Raw genomic sequence first — 12225 nt, forward strand, 5'->3', positions numbered from 1 at the left:
AGTAAGTGTGGATGAGAAGACAGCCCTGGGATGTACAACCAGAGTGAGCTGGACACATCTACTACTCTTCTTGCGTCCCCAACTCTGACCCCAACCCCCTCCAATCACTTACCACTGATGTTTTGCCATTTGCCCACAGTTAGGCTAAATTTGACAAAACAGATGCTTATCCAATACTACAGCAACGACTGCTTATCCTTAGGGATTAATGTGCATTTTATCTCCCTGTCTGACTGTCTCAAGATAAACCTAGTGCCACACAGCAACTTCTCCGACTGTGACAAGCTCTTAGTTGCCCTAAATAGTCCTGGAATGCATCAGCTATCTGATCTGATACCCAGTCACCTTCATGATCAGACCTCAGCCCCTGGGTCCTGCTAATGGTGCACATCTTGTGATTTTGCAGTCATTGCAATTTACAGCCAAACTCTCAAACAAATGAGTCGCGAGGGTTTTCGGGGAAGCCCAACACCTCATTCAGTATGACTTCATTAATTTATATCTAGTCACAGGAAAAAAGGCAGCAAATTATAACACCAGAGCTCCAGAGAAACCTTTAGTGTATGTGCATTAAAAGTTGCTTTGAAACACAGGAAACATGAAATGGGAATGAATTAAATGGATACCATTTCATTTCACTAATGAGCAAATATTTAAACAACTTTATTTGCCGTCTGGATTGCTGCCAATACACAAGCTCCTTCAATAAAGAGCTGCTATCCCCTTGCTTATTAAAGTTGTATTTTTTACATACCTGATCTCCTGCAGGCTTTTGGTGAAAAAAATATAAGTACATTAAAACAAGCAGGTCAGAGGTCAAAGAACCTTAAAATATTTTGGATTACCTCATGGGCATAGGAATTAATTAGATCAACATATAATTATTGAAGCCCACATTAATATGTGCAGGGAAGCTGACATAGGGAAAAGGAAGCTGAAATTTTCTAATGACTTTAAGAAAATTATTATTCAATAACACACTTTCTCGTAGTGAAGAGAACTAACAGACCTAGGTAAGAATACCCTCTCTTACGGCAAGAGACTTTCTGTTTATCATTTTATCATTTCCAACTGCTAACCAAAACACAAAATGGATGATCAACAGACACACACCTGCCCACACATGTATATACAAGCACAAACACACACACATTGGATGTATTGTTTTAGGAAATCAGTTGTCTTTCATTCCATATTTTGTGATCAACACCTATGGGGAAAAACAGGCGATATGTATATTAGCACTTCTAAAGAAGAAGAATAGGCATCAAAGGTCAAGCACTAAGTATTAAAATGAAGCCATGCTTTTTAATCCTGGGGGTTCAACTATTTTTGGTCACATGTAGTAGTCACGTTCAAGAGCAGACCCACCATGGCTTCCTTGTTAGCACTGGCTAAATAGTATTGCTCTGCTATTTCAACAGCCAACTGCAGGCCCTCGGAGCCAGCAGGCTGTCCTCAAGGACTTGCTGATGTGTAGCAAAAATATTTTAGTGTGAAAAACCAACTCCCCAGTGCACATGTTTGCAAACTGCTGAATTTCTGGATAACTCTATGTTCAAGGACTATTTTTGATAGTGCAGATCTGGTGCTGAGATGCCTCTGAAGAATCAACACTTCTTTTTCTTTTCTTTCTGTTTTTTTTTTTTTTTTTTTTTTTTCTTCTTTTCTCTTTTTTACTCACAGCATGACAGACCCAGTAGAAACACAAAGCTGCTTGGAGAGCAATTTTTTATTTTTGTTCAGTAATTTGTTATGTTGGACCCAGACCTCCCTGTTTCATGCTTACAAAATAGCAAAAAGCAGTGCAGTGAAATGCAAATTAATATGAAACGCAAATACCCTACTTAACAGCTTACGACTTAGTAGACTCAATTGCCAAAAGAATGTAAAGCACAGCTTTAACACTGTTGTTAATTATGCTTCTCTTGCCAGAAACACTTTTGCCATTACCTTGAAGCAGTACAGAATTGTTTTATTTCATCTTGAAATTTCTATGTAATTTAATCACTGTTTATTTCTGTTTTGTCTTCATCTGCTTTAAGTTAAGAAAATCTACAAACTAAGCAAATACTTTTCTTAATGTTTCCGTTGAAATGTACACTAAATTGAAGTCCATTTAATTTCCATGTTAAAGTCTAAAGTAAGACTAAACTTACTTTTCAATTGGAATTTATCTAGATTAAATGAATGATGTTTTGAGATCTCTATTACTGGAAATATGCTTTTGCATATCTAATTATATTTATTTATTCTAATAAGCTTTTAATTTAAATACATAATAAACCAGAATTTAAATATACTTATAAAAGTAAAATTAATACTATAGCAATTGTGACTCATAATTTTGTGTTTACACTATAACCATGCATTTGAAAAAAATTTACTATTCATGGGTGGGTTGTATTAAAAACATTGAGAAGATAATAGTATTGAGAAGACAAGAAATTGTGCTTCCTTTGTGGAAAAAATATAGTGAGGAAATACATTTGAACAAAGAATCTACAATAATAATAAAAGCATAATATGCTAATTAGACCAGACAGCCGAACGACTTTCCGGACATCCTGGACGACCTTCCAGACTGGGGCTGCAAGGACTGAGGTGGCTGCTGTGGCTGTGAGGGCCGAGCCCCTTGCATGAATTTCATGCATCAGGCCTCTAGTTATGATAGAAAATGCTAAGTATTATAAGTGTTTTTCATAAAATCAATATATTTTTTTCTATCATCAGGCACTTAAGGCCCATTCACAATGTGATTTTCTGATTCCTCTGAATCACAGGGCCAAAATCAAGAGTCTGATGAATGAGTTTTTGTTACTACAGTTTTTGTTAGGATGTGCTATCCATGGCCTCTCCTGTTTGGGCATTTTAAAAAAAATATATGGAGTATTTTTCCATAACTTGATGCAAATGGCCAGCACCTGCAGAAGCAAAATGAGATGCTCTCCCCTCCCAACTCAAGCACTCCCCTCCACCAACTCAGGTTCTCCTCTCTGCCCACCAGATATCCTTCTGCCTTCCAACTACATTGTGTTGTTCAGGCAGCAGACCCCAGCTGGCTGATGCAATCCTGATCCAGTCCCTATATGAGAGAACATAAACATTCCCTCAGTGCTGACAGCAGTAGACTGGTCTCTGTGAGAGAATGCAATAAAATTTCTTAAAGTTTCACAAAGTCTCTTGGCCTGGCTCCTGTTCGCATGGACCTAACGGTTTTCTATCGCACTAGGTGCAGCATTAATTGTGTGATTTCTCATCATTTCCACTGCTCCTGTTTTCATGTAGAAGGCCAGGGTATCACTTTGGTCACCAAAGTCACTTACATTTATCTCTCTGAAGTAGTAGTGCTCTTAGTAAATGACATCAATCCTCACATTGATTATCTAAACTAAACTTGATTGGATTTTTAGGCCAAATCAGTTACAATTGGATAGCTGACAAATCTTGCCCTTACTTTTCAATGTGAGAACACACACTGTGCTTTATATGCTAAAGTGACATTACTGATCTACCACCTGCCTTGAGAAATTTTCCTAGTGGTGAGAAGAGATTTCCACTGATTCATACACAACCGGTCCCTTTTATGACAAAGAACATGCACTTTGGAGACAGTTGTGTGGAGAGCGGCTACAGTGTTTGGGCAGGATCAAGCCTCAGACTGACGAGAGAGAGCATGGTCCTCTTGTGGAAAAGCCACATACAAGTCCCAGCTTGGAGGGCAAGGCCTCCTAGCACAGTTATAGCCAAAGGCTATGGTTGTATGTAAGCTTGACCTTATAGTCCAACCTTGTAGTCCTAGGTAGCTGAGGGATGTGGGCTGTGGGAGGTACAGCAAGTGTTGCCAAAACAAAGCTTGATAGAGTTCAGAGAACTGCAATAACAGGAAAGAAGCAGATTTGAAATTCACAGGAACATTGTAAATATCTTGACCACTCCCTTGTTTTGCTTTGTGTGATCTGACTATAAAATAAAGATTTGGCTTTCAGACGGGTTCACCATGTCTTCATCCAGGTGCAGTGATCCACCTGGCCCCAACTATACTCTCTTGTCTGTTTTCTTTAATCCTTCACTGCCCCTCCTCAGGTTCACCATTGGCCATGCTGGATGCAGTTCACAGTTGGCCAAAATTAGGGACATGATGTGTGGTTATGGTACAGGACACAGTTAACTAACCCTTGTAAGGACTAAACATTGGCCTTATTAGTAATATACTATAATTAGTTGAACTATATAGCCACTAACAGCTCCATTGAAAACCAACAATATATCCACTATAAATATACTTTTTCTTGAATGTGTCTCTAAAGATTCTCTATGGTAAATATCAACTTTGTTCTTTTGTTCTTTCTTATTTCTGGTAAGAGAGGGTCTCACTGCTTTCCTTTTCCTCTATTTTTCTCCAATAATTCTTTTCTCCTTCAGCTTGTTTTATGAAGCCTGTACTTCTGGGGTCCCTCCCTAGTCCAACATTCATGTTATATAGGGGCAATTAGTGGTCTAACCTGGAAAATGCTAATGTCATGCAATTTCAAAGAATGGGCTATCTAAGTCACTTAATGGGTGCTGAGGAGGGAAATAGACTCTGAAGTGAATTTTTTTCTCACTAAAGAATATTAAGTGACTCAACAGATTAATTTGATCCTTCAGGTAGACTCACGGACATTTAGAGTTGGAAAAACCCTCAGAGCACATGTAGCCCATAGAAATCCAAAGAGACTAACTTTCAACATTACAAAATCTGGTTAATGACAGAGATGAATTTTACATTATTGAAGGTATAATCTAAGCTACTGAAACAGACACCAAAATAGAGCTGAGTTTATATTTCCGTTATTAAAGCAATTAATATTATTGGACAAGTAGCAGTCTCTGCTATAGTAGAATTCTAATTATTGGATACAAAGTTAGGAGATTTTGTAGAACAACTAGAAGCCCTGAGCATGGATTCGTGCAATAGTGAGGTGCCTCGGGCCTGAGCATCCGCCTGTGGACTGAAGGGTCCTGGGTTCGATTCTGATCAAGGGCACGTACCTTGGTTGCAGGCTCCTCCCTGGCATAAACTCTAGTTGGGCCTCATGCAGTATGCAACCAATTGATGTGGTTCTTTCACATCAATGTTTCTCTCTGTCTTTCCCTCTCTCTCCCACTCTCCCTAAAAATCAATGAAAAAATATCCTTGGGTGAGGATTAACAACAATTAAAAAAAAAAGAAAGAAAAGAAAAACCTAATATTATGTTATTAAAATTTCACATCAGAACATGACCTTGCCTCACATCTTTTGAGATGTCTTCATACTACTCTTTATGTAAGAAAAAGTGACAAATTTAATGTATACATAGTATACATAGAATACTAAACATATAATAAAAATTGAAGAGTTCAATGTTTGGACCTAATTAAGAAAAGTAAATAGAGGTAAAGACACATTGACATGAGACTAAATCTTTACTGAATAAATTACAATATTATTACATTTAATTTATGTTAATGAATTTCTACACTTATTTTAAAATTAACTTATACCACTAAATAGTATTTAAAAGAAATTTATATGTCTTACTGGACAACTTTTAGTGCCTGGAATATATGAAACAATTTAGTTGTATAAATAAATTTTTGCATAAATGTTGAATAAAGAAACGAGTGAATGAGTGAATCAACATTTTTCCGTAAGAACAATTTTATGTCATGGTGATCCATAAAGATTAAATATTTTTAAAGTGGTTGGAACACATCAATGGAAGTATGTAAGTTCCACATGAGGTTACCTATATAGTCATTTGTCTCTTAGATTATTAAAAACAATTTTCATCCCCTCTGACTTAATACAAAGTCAGAGGGGATGAAAAAAAAATTTTTTTGTGTGTGAAAATAATGTGTGACTCTACACTAGGTCCAAAGCTTCGCTGGTCTCTTTTCCCAGCTATTAATATGTCCCCATTTCTCATACCAGAACATTACAGGATGAGTCAGACAAATGTTCTTCCATACAGATTGATAAAATATCCTAAGACATTTGCCATCTCTTACACCAAGGAATATCAGCAGGCTACAGGAACTTTTTTGTCCTTTGGCTCACTGCTTAAATAACATAAAGCAATACATTTACTATATTTCCCCAAGCCTCCCAAAGCCATCTCCCTCCTTTTTCTTTTTGTTTCTTCAGCTTCCTGTTATCTGCCTTCCTGGATGATAAAAGCATATTCCAAAGAGTTGCCAATGATATGCTGCGGGAGTTTTTTTAAGAGGTTCTCACTTTCTTTCTTAGTTTTTGGGTGGGAGTTAGGAAAAGAAAAAAAAAATGAGCTGCTGGAGACAGCGGGATGTACTGTACTGTTGGCCTGATTATACAGTCTAGCACTATCTCTTTGTTTCCTTTCCTCTTTGAAAAACTTGGCCTAGAGCCTTGACCACAATTCTTCTGCTTCATACCTTCAGCCAGGCCTCAGACCAGCTGACTAGCTGGCATCACACCCTTAGGAACGAGGAATTCTTCTCTTTCTAGGGTTTAGCTGCTGTTGTCTGGGCATTTCATTCAGGATGATAGTTTCGCTGCTTCCAAAAACATACCATCCTTTTTTAGAAGGACTGTCGCTATTGTTTTCAAACCGTTGGCAACCTGAAGACATTATACGCAGCGATTTCAAACTACAAAAACGCTTTTTGAAGACACATGCTATGTAATCTAATGAGAACACCAAGGATTCATTAAAATATATAACGTATGATTTTATTGTAAGGTTTCTCAATCTAATAACTTACTTCCTTTCTTTTACAAATTCAATTTTAAGAGCATTTCCACGGTCTGGTTACAATAAAGTGCCTCTGTATTAGTGTTTCTGTGAGCTATAGGCTGGTGACATCAGTGCTTTTCTGTTTCTTGAGTTAACATTACAAAGCAGATTGAGAACTATAGGGTTATTTTGCTTTTTATTTTGTTAATTGGCTGCAAGTTTCAAGCAACTAAGTGAAGAATAAGCTACAGAATATAGCCTTTCCCTTGATGTATTCCTTGACATACATTCAACGCATACAAATAAAAATTAGTTTTACTGGGAAGACATACATAATTGCATTACATTTTTTCTGTATGAACCAACTTTTCATGGCTCTATGACATTCCTATTTAAAATTTCTCTGAAGCCAAATTAGCCTAAATAAAATCAAAGTTCATATATAACATTTAAGAATATATATGCTCAAAAATTTATAAAATCAACAAAACTCATTTTTTCTGAAATTAAAAAAAGGAAAACCAAATGAAAGTCACAGGATACCAGTGGGGAAAAGAAAACTTCAGTGGAAGATATCCTGAGACTTACCTGCAGAATGCCATCACATAGAGGTTTACACTGAGCAAGGCCAATCACGTACCAAGAAAACAAAACAGTGGCCACATAAGAAGTTTGATTTGACATTTATCCCCAAATTACATCTGCTGTGTATTAAATTCTGTTCCTGCTTGGTCTGGAATCCTCCTATACAGTAATAACTTAAAAACAAAACTAAATTAAACTAAAATGTAAGTGCCATGGTATGCCCTTCTATGCTTATCCCATTATCATATTAGAATGCCCTAAATTATCAGAATAACTATTGACATATATAAAGGGATTTTCAATGGGATACTGCCTATCACAGATAAGGAAGTATAACCTATGGATAAGAATACAGCCCTAGGAGCGATGCTGTTAGCAGAACAGGTGGGAGATTGGCGTAAAGAAAAACAAGCAGTTGCCTACAAGCCTTGTTGCACAGGACATTAAGAATCCTTGTGCTGGGCAGGCATGGCTCAGTGTTTGAACATTGACCTATTAGAATGAACAAGGAGGGCATGGTTTGATTCCTGGTCAGGGCACATGCCCAGGTTTTAGGCTCCATCCCCAGTGTGGGGTGTGCAGTAGGCAGCCGCTCAATGATTCTCTCTCATCATTGATCTCTCTCTCTCTCTCTCTCTCTCTCTCTCTCTCTCTCTCTCTCTCCCTTCCTCTCTGAAATCAATAAAAACATTTTTTTAAAGAGTCCTTTTTCATTTACTCCCACATGAACTCACTCTTTTATCAAATGTATGTTGAACCCTCATTATGAGTAAGATACTCTTCCAGGCTGAGAAAATTGCAATGAACACCACAGGCAAAACTGCCCGTATGACGTCCACAGTCTGCTAAGGAATTCCTACAAATATAATCTGAAGTAAAACAATAAGGTGTTATTCAGAAAATCCAAATAGGAAATACCTCAAAAGAAAACATCTCATCAAACTCCTACAAAAGTTGACATAAAAATTAAAATTGTATACATATTTAACGTGTTCTCTCATGCTTTACCAAGAAATGATCCTAGAAAAATAGATGAACACTTCTATAATGATTGATCTATTAATGGAACAATATTGATTGATCTTAGAAAAAAATACAACAGTACTCATCACTTTTAATTTTGTGGCAACTCTTGTATACATGTCTGTACTTTTTTGAATAGGTAATTTATTCAAAAAGTTAATAAATAGAAAAAATATATGGTGTCAAAAGTATAGAGTAAAAAGTATCCCTCTCATCTCTATTCTATATCTGCCCACTTCCTTGCTACTTCCCCTAAAAGTATAGTAATGGTTATTATTAAGCTTCTTTATATTTATGCAGCAAATATTAATACAAAAGTCTATATTTTTATGCAAAATATTAAATAAATTGATACTATTCTGTACTCTGCTTTTTTCCCACTGAATACATCTTATAAACCCTTCTATATTAGTAGATGGAGAGTGCCCCCATTCATTTTTCATAGCTATATAGTATTCCATTCTATAGATCAGGGGTCCTCAAACTTTTTAAACAGGGAGCCAGTTCACTGTCCCTCAGACCATTGGAGGGCCGGACTATAGTTTAAAAAAAAACTATGAACAAATTCCTATGCACACTGCACATATCTTATTTTAAAGTAAAAAAAACAAAACGGGAACAAATACAATATTTGTATTTGCATGTGGCTCGTGGGCCGTAGTTTGAGGATCCCCGCTGTAGATGAACCACAATTTGTTCATGTAGTTATATTTTGATAAGCATGTTGTATTTCTCATCATTTTGTAAATATACCTTTTTATTAATTTTAGAGAGAGGAAGGAAGAGGGATAGAGAGATAGAAACATGAATGAGAGAGATGAGAGAGAAACATCAATTGGCTGCCGCCTGCATGCCCCCTACTGGGGATAGAGCCCACAACCCTGGCATGTGCTTTGACCAGGAATTGAACCATGACCTCGTGGTTCATGAGCCTACTCTCAACCATTGAGGTACACCAGCCAGATGATTTTTCTCATTATTTGTTATAACAAATAAGGTTCAGTAAATAATCATTTCATGCATAATTTTCATAGAAGTATATTTATAGAATGTATTCCTAGAATTAGAATTGTTTGATTAAGGTAGATATGTATTTGGATCCTTTATTAATTTTGCTAAAGTAACTTCCACAGAAATTACACCAATTTATCCTCCTATATTCAGTGTATAAAAGTTATCTCTTAGTTTAGGAGTATAGTGATACACTTTAGGATTTTTGACAGTATAAAAAGTGAAAGTGGTATCTCAATGTGATTTAGTTTGGATTCGTGCATTGTCAAAACTGTTTTCAGTAGTCTTTATTCTGGATATATATAAAATCTTGGTACATGCTCTTTCTCTTTAAGTATCACAGATATTGCTTCCTCATTTTCATTGGTTGGATTTTGCTATAGGAAAATGAGGCTAGCCATAACCTCCTCTTTAAAGAAATTTTACCTTTACATTTATTTATTTTATTACTAGAGGCCCAGTGCACGAATTTGTGCACTGGTGGGGTCCGGCCAGCCCACCACTATCAGGGTTGATCTGTCCAGGCCAGCGGGGGTGGGGGGGGGGCTGCAGGTGGTTGGCAGGCTGGCCCCTCCTCCAATCAGGGTGAGGGGGTGATTGGGGGTGGGGCCAGCCAGGGGGAAGGGCCATGGGCAGTTGGCTGGTCAGCCCAGCCCCCTAGTCAAACTCTTGGTTGAACTCCTGGTCTAACTCATGGTCAAGGGGACAATTTACATATTAGCCTTTTATTATACAGGATGATGTGTCTCAATGTTAACCATTGTAGGTCAACTTTTTTCCACACATGACCTAATAAAATAGTTTTATTTTATTTTTCCTGAAAGGTATCATGAGTTGAATCTTCACATATACTTCTGTACTTTAATATGCTACCATTAAATTATATAATTTATAGGGCTTTTTTTTTATTTGGGTACCAAACACCTGCTTATATTGAACCTCCTTTGGGCATCTTCTATACTTACTGTTGTTGTTTTTTGGCATTTGCTCCTTTTCCCATTACCCTTCATTTAATAAGTTGTCTTCTCCTAGACTAGACCTTTGCAGAAGAATTCCACGGATTGTATAGAAAGTAGACACAAGAGTTATCCTCTAGGCTTGACAAAACAAAGATTCTTTCATTTGGTTGTGAAAGAAACACCTTACAATGGAAAGTCATTAAACTTTGTGTAGCTTTCCATCCTCTTATCCTATTATTTTGGGCCCTGGAGCACTTTTCCTGCTTGCCCTCTCCACCTCAATTTCCACCACTATTATTATTATGTTTGTTGTGGAAAGAAGGGAGGGAGGGGGGGAGAGGCAGAAGAGAGAATAGGAGAGAGAGAGAGAGAGAGAGAGAGAGAGAGAGAGAGAGAGAGAGAGAGGAAGAGAGAGAGAGAGAGAGAGAGAGAGAGAGAGAGAGACCTCGATGTGAGAGAGGTACATCATTTGGTTGCCTCTGCATGCCCCCAAAACAGGGCCAGGGCTTGGACCTGAGACCCTGAGACCCAGGTACATACCCTTGACTAGGAATCAAACCTGAGACCCTTCAGGGCATGGGCTGGCCCTTTAACTACTGAGCATGCTGGCCGGGGCACCACCACTGTTGTTATCCAGAGATTCATATTTACACTTCATGATCATGCCTTCAACTTCAGGAAGTGTGTCTTGCTTTCCTGAGAGCTGCCACCAATTCACCTTACTTCCTCCAGTTCAGTTTTTTCCCCTATTTTACATGTTTTTAGTAGACTTTACTCTTACTTAAAAACCCTGAATTAATCTTGTTTCTATGTTTGCTTAAAATCAATTTTTAAATCATTTCATTTTTGAATTCCTAGAAGGAAAGGGGATAGATGATAATTTAGACACCTATGTTCTTTCTGGTATGCCCTATATTGTTATTTCCATTAAAAATGTAAATAATTAAGTATGGAAGATTGGGATGAGGGAGAAATATGTTTTGTCTATTGGGTCTTCATTCTTCACAATGGTGGTATATGCACTGACCCAGACATCATATTTTATCTTCTTATCAACTTTTGTTAGAATTAGGTATAAGAGAAGCATTTTAATTATTTTAAAGAAAGAAAGTACATGAAAAACTTCAGGTTTTTCTTACCAGCATTTTTCCTTTACCATTACAAAATAGACAGTTGCCATGAAAGCCAAATGTTAGCCAGCTTAATTGTTGATACTTTCAATTATATTGTAATGTAGTTGGAAAACTCATAAATTTGAGATTAAACGTTCAACAAAACTTCACCATCCTTTCTTTTTTTCTGTTTCACTAACTACACCTGCAATCAACCAATTCCTTGTTCAGGAGGTTAATTAGCTGCATCTGCAATTTTGGTGACCCTTTGCAATGAATATGCATTTCTTTATTCACTTTTCTAATTTGCTTAGGTAACCAAATGGAAGTTTTTATCTTAAGTGTTCGAAGATGTTTTAGTGTTTCCAAGGTGAATTAGGAGACAAGCAATAGATGTTCTGACAATGATTTAGTCAAAAAGTTGAGTTATTTTTCTTGTAAATTGAACAAATGATGACATTTTCCAAAAGAACTATCTTTATAAATAAAAAAACAAACTTAGAGATCAATTATAAAGTTTGGATACATTTATTATATAAAAATGTTATTTCAAAAACAAAATAACATATTTCCTGAATCTTATTAGTTATATCTATTTTTGACTTTTCATGTGTCATGGAAGGTTCAAAAGTTGTATTACAAAGATGTTCTTTATGCAGCCTGATTGGTCACCTCCACAAGAGAGATTAATAATTGGGGCTCCTGGACCCTTGAGATTTTTATCTTTTGCCAAATGATGTCTCAGTTCAGGTCTCGGTAATTTGAAATGAAGTCAAACAGACAAACCACTTAACCTG

The sequence above is a fragment of the Myotis nattereri genome (genome assembly GCF_964212035.1).
Source record: "Myotis nattereri genome assembly, chromosome: 1".
Taxonomy (NCBI): domain Eukaryota; kingdom Metazoa; phylum Chordata; class Mammalia; order Chiroptera; family Vespertilionidae; genus Myotis; species Myotis nattereri.